Consider the following 9,025-nt stretch of genomic DNA (forward strand, 5'->3'; position numbering starts at 1 on the left):
AGGATAATCTGCTGAACAATAGAAGTACAACAAAATTAATAGCAGATACCGGACTAAACGTACTATATTTAAATGCACGTAGCATTAGGAATAAAGTAGATGACCTAGTGGCACAACTACAGGTTAATAAATACGACATTGTGGCAATCACCGAGTCATGGCTTTATGATGGATGTGATTGGGAACTGAATGTCCAGGGGTACACAGTGTATAGGAAGGATAGGCAGGTAGGCAGAGGGGGAGGTGTGGCCATGATGGTTAGTAGTGATATAAATCAATAGAAAGGAAGGATATTGGGTCAGAGGAGGTGGAATCCTTGTGGGTGGAGCTAAGAAATAGCAAGGGTAAAAGGACAATAGTAGCAGTCATATATAGGCCCCCTAATAGCAGTCAGCAAGTGGACAATAAGTTGCAGTTTGAGATAGAAAAAGCATGCCAGAGTGACAATGTGAAGATAATTATGGGGGATTTTAACATGAAGGTGGACTGGGAAATCCAGAATGGCGGTAGTACTCAGGAGAGGGAGTTTGTGGAATGTCCAAGGGACGTTTTTCTAGAGCAACTTGTTAAAGAGCCCACCAGGGGATCGGCTGTTTTGGATTGGGTGCTGTGTAATGAACCGGAGGTGATTAGGGAACTAAAGGTAAAGGAACCACTGGGAACCAGTGATCACAATATGATTGAGTTCAGTTTCAAGTTTGAGAAGGAGAAGCTGATAACTGGTGTATCGATATTTCAGTGGAACAAAGGAAATTACAATGGTATGAGAGAGGAGTTGGCCCTAATTGATTGGAAGAGTAAGCTGGCTGGAGGGACGACAGAGGAGAAATGGAAGGAATTTCTACAGGAAATAAGGAAATTGCAGGATAGATATATTCCAAGAAAAAAGAAGGTTTTGAATGGAAAAAAGGCACCAATGTGGATAACGAGAGAGGTGAAGGCTAAAATAAAAGCAAAAGGGGCGGCGTAAAAAGAAGCAAAAATTAGTGGGAAAACAGAAGACTGGGAAGCTTTTAAAAACCTGCAGAGAGAAACTAAGAAGGTCATTAGGAAAGAAAAGATGAATTATGAAAGGAAGTTGGCGGATAACATTCAAAAGGATACTAAGAGTTTTTTTAAATACATAAGGTGTAAAAGAGAGACACGGGTTGATATAGGACCAATTGATAACAGTGCAGGATCTATTATAATGGACGATAGAGAGATGGCAGAGGAATTAAATGAATATTTTGCATCGGTCTTCACCGTGGAGGACATCAGCAATGTGCCGGTTAGTCAGGAGTCTCACGAAATGGAATTGAGTTCAGTTAAGATTACTAGGGAGAAGGTGCTAGGAAAACTAAATGGGCTAAAGACTGATAAGTCTCCCGGACCGGATGAGGTGCATCCCCGGGTTCTGAAGGAGGTGGCTTTAGAGATAGCGGAGGCATTGGCGATAATTTTCCAGAAATCGATAGATTCCGGCGTGGTTCCGGAGGACTGGAGGGTCGCAAATGTAGTTCCGTTGTATAAGAAAGGTGGGAGCAGCATAAAGGAAATTACACACCTATTAGTCTGATGTCAGTGGTGGGGAAGTTATTGGAATCTATCCTCAAGGATGGGGTTACGGAATACCTGGAGGCGCAAGGCAAGATAGGTCCTAGCCAACATGGTTTTGTGAAGGGAAGATCCTGCCTGACCAACCTATTGGAGTTTTTTGAAGAAATAACAGGTAGGGTGGATAAGGGAGAGGCAGTAGATGTTGTGTATTTAGACTTCCAAAAGGCCTTTGATAAGGTGCCTCACAAGAGACTGATTAATAAGATAAGAGGTCATGGAATTACGGGTAGGATAACAGAATGGGTGGAGCATTGGTTGGTTGGCAGGAAGCAAAGAGTGGAAATAAAAGGATCTCGTTCTGGTTGGTTACCGGCTACTAGTGGTGTGCCGCAGGGGTCGATGTTGGGACCGCTCCTTTTTACCTTGTACATTAACGATTTGGATGATGGAATAAATGGTTTCGTGGCTAAGTTTGCGGATGACACCAAGATAGGGGGAGGAGTAGGGAGTATTGAAGAGATAGGAAGGTTGCAGAGGGACCTAGACAGTTTAGGAGAATGGGCAAGGAAATGGCAGATGAGATTCAATGTAGAGAAATGTGTACACTTTGGAAGCAGAAATAAGCGGGCAGATTATTATCTAGGAGGAGAGAAAATCCAAAGCACGGAAGTACAAAGGGACTTGGGGGTACTCGTGCAGGATACCTTAAAGGTTAACCACCAGGTTGGATCGGTGGTAAAGAAAGCGAATGCTACGTTGGCATTCATTACGAGAGGTATAGTGTATAAAAGTAAGGAAGTGTTGATGAGGCTCTATGGGGCACTGGTGAGGCCTCATTTGGAATATTGTGCGCAGTTTTGGGCCCCACATCTTAGGAAGGATGTGTTGACGTTGGAGAGGGTTCAGAGGAGATTTACGAGGATGATTCCAGGAATGAAAGGGCTTACGTATGAGGAGCGTTTGTTGGCTCTTGGACTGTACTCACTGGAGTACAGAAGAATGAGAGGGGACCTCATAGCGACATTTAAAATATTGATAGGAAAGGACAGAGTAAATGTGGCTAGGCTGTTTCCCTTGGTGGGTGAGTCCAGGACCAGAGGGCACAATCTTAGAATTAGAGGGTACAGTTTCAAAACAGAGATGAGGAAAAATTTCTTTAGCCAGAGGGTGGTGAATTTGTGGAACTCCTTGCCACGTACAGCAGTGGAGGCCAGATCAGTGGGGGCGTTCAAGGAGGAGATAGATAGATATCTAAATAGTCAGGATATCAAGGGATATGGGGATAAGGCCGGAAATTGGGATTAGAATAGGTTTTTTTTTCTTCCCCCATTCCCCATTTCTATTTCCCTTTCCTTGGAGCAGACTCGATGGGCCGAATGGCCTGCTTCTGCTCCCTTGTCTTGTGATCTTGTGAAAACTTGAAAATTGAGAAAGCAGGTCAGTTTTAAGACACAAGAAAGACTGCAGATGCTGGGAATCTGGAGCAACACACAAAATGCTGGAGGAACTCAACGGGCCAAACAACAACTATGGAGGGAAATGGACAGTCGACGTTTTGGGTCCAGGCCCTCAATGAATGATGAAGGGTCTCAACCCGAAACGTTGACTGTTCATTTCTCTCCACAGATGCTGCCTGACCTGCTGAGTTCCTCCAGTATTATGCATGTTGCTCCAAGTTAGCTTTAAGTTGCTAAGTCGGTGGTGTTATGTTTGTTCTTCATCAAGAGACAAACTTAGCGTGGGTTTTACATCTGAACATTTATTAAAACAACAACAGATTGGCTGCAACAGACAGGCTGGCTTGCTTTCCCGCTCTTTTACAGCCACTTCCTGTTCCCCCATGTGACCCCTTACATTACCTACTGGGAACTGTAGTTCTTTATTATAACTACATAACAACACATAATAACACATCTTCCCCCTCTAAAGAAAAACAAACACAATGCTTTGTCCTTATAAACCTGCCAAGAACCCTTGTCCACTCAGCAGCTTTCAGTCAGTCTCTGAGGTGGTTTAATGGTCCTTTTTGGTCTGGTACTTGTTTTCGCCGGTGTGTCGCTTTCTATTGGTTACTATTTACTATTACTACTGGTGTTTTCCTGGGAATTCTGGTCCACATGTTCATTTTCTCCATATGCTGGCCCCTTTGGTATACTGACAGGGGATGGGTCACGGCCATGGGTTGGAGCTTGTGGTCGTAGATCCACGTGGTTCCTCCTCAGAGGTGTCCTTCACTCTGTCTGGATCTGGTATGAATGTGGATTTACTTCTTCTTGCACAACTCCTTGCATGGACCATGTGCCAGAATCATGATCTCGGATTTGCACTTGATCCCCAGGCTTCAGGACTGGTAGGCTTTTCGCTGTCTTGTGATTCTGTTTCTGTTTTTCTTTCCCTTCCTCTTTAGCCTGTTTGACCTTGTGTGCTCCTTCAGGTGTCAATAGGTTTTCATGTATTGGAAGGTTAGTGCGTATGCGTCAACCCATCAGCATTTCAGCTGGTGAAAGGCCGTTCTGCAGTGGCGCACTTCCGTAAGTCATTAGACTTCTATGGAAATCCTTCACCACCTTAACTGAACCCTCTGCTAGGCCATTAGATTTTGGGTGATGTGGGCTTGAGGTTATGTGTCGAAACCCCCAAACATTGGCAAAGGATTCAAATTCACAGCTCAAAAATTGTGGACCATCATCTGATTCTACTTCACATGGAACTCCATGCTTCGCAAACACAGCTTTCAGGAACGTGTTAACTGCTTTGCTGGATGTTGATTGCAGTGTTGCAACCTCTGGGTAATTGGAAAAGTAGTCTGTTACAACAATATGGCTCTTCCCATTACAGTCAAACAAATCCACTCCTACTCTGAAATACAGCCTGTCTGGTACAGGGTGTGGTGTAAGTGGTTCTGCTTGCTGCTTTGATCTGTAGGTAAGGCATATTTCACAGGAAGCATTGGTCCGGCTGATGTCTTGGTTCATTCTTGTCCAGTACATCACTTCACGTGCTCTACGTTTACATTTTTCCTCCCCAAGATGCCCTTCGTGTATCTTCTGGAGCATCTCCTTGCGTAGTGACACTGGAATCACAAACCTGTTCCCTTTGAAGACCATATCTTTCACTACTGACAGTTTGGCTCTGCATGCCCAATAATCCTGAATACACATTGGGCAGCTATCCTCTGCTGCTGGCCATCCTTTCCGTATTGTATCATTGAGTACTTTCATTGTTTCATCTGCCTCTGCTGCTTTCCTAATCTGCTCTGTTCTATCCGGAAATACTGGAAGAGAGGTGACAATCATGTCAACATAAACCTGTATATCTGCATTAACATGTTGGTCACTCTTTTCTGTCTTGTCGACTGCTCGAGACAGCACATCAGCAGCAAACATATATTTTCTCGGTGTGTAGATCATCATCACATCATATTTCTGCAGCCTTATCAACATGCGCTGTATCCTCATGGGACAGTCACTCAGTGGTTTGGACATAATTGAGACCAATGGTTTATGATCTGTGTCCACTTCAATAGCTTGCCCATAGAAGTACTGATGGAACCTTTCACATGCATATGTACTGGCGAGAAGCTCTTTCTCTATTTGTGCATAGTTGGCTTCTGCACTTGTTAAAGCCCTTGATGCATAGGCCACAAGTTCCCATGTGCCATCATGCTGCTGCAGTAGTACTGATCTAAGGCCGTGCCGGGACGCATCAGCTGATATCCTGATACACCTTTCTGGATCATGAAACTTCAGCATGGGTGTAGTATGAAAGCACATGGCTGTCACGTGACAGTGACGACAATGACCCCTCTGGTCGGATGACAGCATTGCTCGTTGGGTCGGAAGTCACACCACTGTCAATCGAGGTTTGGCTCCACCCCACCCATGAGGTGTGGGCATAGGGATTGGCCTGGGAGAGCACCTTTGTTCCTGAACCTGCCTGACCATCGGCTCTGGCAGGCACCTTTGTCCTTGACCTCCAGGCCATTGGCCTGTCTAAATTACCTGGCCGGGCCTTCCAGCACTATAAAGAGTGTTGCAATCCCCTGGTCTCTCTTTCAACTGCCCCAGGAATAGTGAGACATTGCTGCAGAGACCACTGGTAAGAGTCTGCATTACCATGTGGTTTGGGAGTGTCTTAGTCAGATTCCAGGGAGTCAGATTCCAGGGAGTGTTAGGGCCAATGCTTGTTTGAGTCAAGGTATTCAGGCATTGAAGTGTTTATCCCTCTAAGCTGTACCTTGTTTTGTGTGTGTGTGTGTGTGTGTGTGTGTGTGTGTGTGTGTGTGTGTGTGTGTGTGTGTGTGTATCTCATCCTCGTTGCGATTCCCCCTCACGTTTGCGGTCTCCTGCGTGTGTGTGTGAGTGTGCATCTGTTCCCATTCATTCTGTCCCTGCGTTTGTCTTTGTTAATAAACCATTTTTAAATTACAAAGACTGTATCCAGAGTTCCTCTACTTTTAAGATTCCACAAGAACCATTTCACACAACAATGGGCTCTTCAGTTAGGACCCTTTTCAATGTCTGGAACCACTCTTCTTGCTCATGAGACCAAATCCATTCAGTTTGTTGCTCAAGGAGTGACCTAAGTAGTGCTGACACTGTTGATAGTCAAGGGATGAACTTAGCCATGTAAGTCACCATCCCTAAGAAACATCTCAACTCCTCTTTGTTTTGGGGCCTCTCCATGTTTTCAATGGCTGATGTCTTTCTTGGGTTAGGCTTCACTCCCTCTTCAGATATGACATCTCCTATGAAGATCAGTGTCTTAACAGCAAACTCACATTTCTCTTTATTTATTTTCAAATTGACATTCCTTGTCACGTCAAGCACTTGTCTCAGTCGCGTATCATGTTCCTCCTTGGTGGATCCCCAGATGATGATGTCATTCATCATGGTCTCGACACCAGATATGCCCTCAAAAGTCATGCGGATGGTTTTATGGTAGACTTCTGGTGCAGACAGGATCCCATATGGCAGCCGAAGATAGCAATATCATCCCTGTGGTGTGTTAAAAGTGCACAGTCTCGAACTTGCCTCATCAAGCTTCATCTGCCAAAACCCAGATGATGCGTCGCGCTTGCTAAACCATTTGGCACCCGAAAACCGGGACATGATCTCCTCTCGTGTTGGCAATTTAAAATGCTCTCTCTTGATGGCTTTATCGAGATCTCTTGGGTCTAGACATATCCGCAATGCTCCATTTTTCTTTTGCACAATGACCAGTGAACTCACCCAATCTGTTGGTTCTTCAGTTTTCTGTAATGACATTCATTCATTCCATACATGCTAGTTCTTGTTTAAGTTTATCTCTAAGTTGAAATGGTACTTCCCTGCATGCATGGACAACAGAAGCCATGTATGTGAATTTTATGTACACCAGCTAAGCATCCGAGCCCCTCAAAGACATCTGCATACTCTTCCATGAATGCTGTTTGGTCATCTTTGGTATGTGAAGCTACTATGAAAACTCTTTTCACTAGGTTGAGCTTTTCACATGCACTCAGACCCAATATTGGCTGTACTCTCTTTTCTACAATCAGTAGCTGTGATTTTAAGTGCTGCCCCTTGTGCTTAAAGGTCACCATACAGCCCCCTTTTATTGGAACTTTCTCTCTAGTGTAGCCTGTCATTTTTAACTTCACAGGGTATACCTTACTCTTTACTGTGAGAGTCTTATAATCATCCTTGGATAACAGATTCACCTGAGCTCCGGTGTCAAGCTTGAATGGAATTACTGTCTCATTCTCAGTAACTACATAATAATACATTCCCCACAGAGCCTTACCATTGGTTGCACCTGGAAATCACATTGATTCAGCATCTGGTTCAGCTAGAGCTGATTCCCATGCTATCTTTCACACACCAGTGCTCTGGTTCCTGCACACCCTTTAACTCACTAGGACCCAGGTTCCCATGGTCCCTTTATCTCACTGGTGCCCCCAGTTCCTGCTCACCCTTTATTCTCACTGTTTCCTGTGGTCCATTGAAATTCAACTGGTTCTGCTTCCCATGTTCCTGTTAAACTTAACTGGTTCACCAGAAAATATATTATTCTACTGTGTAACAATTAAAAAAAGTTAAGAGTGTGTTAGAGTATTAAGAGGGAATAACATCCAATATTCCTGAAAATCAAGGAGGCTGCATTGTGCCAGAAAATGTGGTCACCGGAGAGGACTTCAGGTAAGACTGAAGTATCAGGGCTCGAGTCCCTACCCTGCATCCTCCTGGCTTATGTACTAGCATTGGAAAACAAGATAGAAGTGAATATCACCACTGGCCGCCAAGATTCAGCAAACCCTGAGACTGACACCAAAAGAAGATAGAAGACCTCAGAGCAAGACTGCTGTATCAGAGGGACATAAGGGAATGCCGTGTACTCTGTTTCACAGAGACATGGCTCGCTCCCTGCTCTCCGGACGCAGTGCTCCAGCCCAAGAGTTTCACCATCCACCACATGGCAGAAGTGGAAGCATTTGCTTCTTGATTAACTTGTCATGGTGCCCGGATGTGGCAATTCTGTCTTAGTCTTGTTTCCCTGATCTGGATCATCTGGCGGTCAAATGTCGTCAGTACTATCTGTCAAGGGAGTGCTCTGCTGTTATCCTGGTTGCAGTATATATCCCACCTCAGGCAGATGTCAATCTGGCACTGGAGGAATCAAGCACCATAATTAACAGGCACGAAACGGCACACCCTGATGCTTTTCCCATCATCACAGGGCACTTCAACCAGGGTAGCTTGAAGCTTCTGCTGAACTCTTCCCACTATGTCATCTGTAACACCAGAGGACCCAACACACCCGACTACTATTACAACACCATCAAGAGTGCCTACCAAGCCACTCCGCCCCTGTACTTCAGGAATTCTGACCACCTGGCCGTGCTTCTATTTCCTGCAGTACAGACAGAGACTGAAGAGTATGGCACCAGCGGAGAGGACCACAAAGGTATGATCAAGGGAGGTGGAGGAGCGTATATAGGGTTGCTTTGAATTGGTGGACTGGACCATATTCGTTGATTCATCGATAGATCTGAACGAATATTGCCACAGTCATCACTGACTTCATCAAGACCCGTGTGGACAAGTGTGTGCCCACAAAAGCATATTGAGTCTTCCCAAACCAGAAGCCCTGAATGAACCAGGAGATTCATCGTCTGCTGAGGGCTAGGTCTGTGGCATTTAGGACTGGAAATCCAGAGACCTACAAGAAATCCAGGTGCAACCTCCAGAAGGCTATCATGAGAGTGAAGAGGCAATTCTGGATGAATCTGGAGAAACAAACTTGGTTACTTTTTTAGTACCTCCTAACCTGTGATCTCTGCCCACTGGAGGGAACACCGCCACCGACAAGTTTCTCTCCAAGTCGTACACTATCCTGACCTCATATCTTTGTTGTTGCTGGGTCAAATTTCCCATAAGTATCTGACAGTATGGTGAGAGAATGTTCAACACAATGATTGCACCTGTTCAATTAGGGATCGACAATA

The sequence above is a fragment of the Pristis pectinata genome, chromosome 10 (genome assembly GCF_009764475.1).
Source record: "Pristis pectinata isolate sPriPec2 chromosome 10, sPriPec2.1.pri, whole genome shotgun sequence".
Taxonomy (NCBI): Eukaryota; Metazoa; Chordata; class Chondrichthyes; order Rhinopristiformes; family Pristidae; genus Pristis; species Pristis pectinata.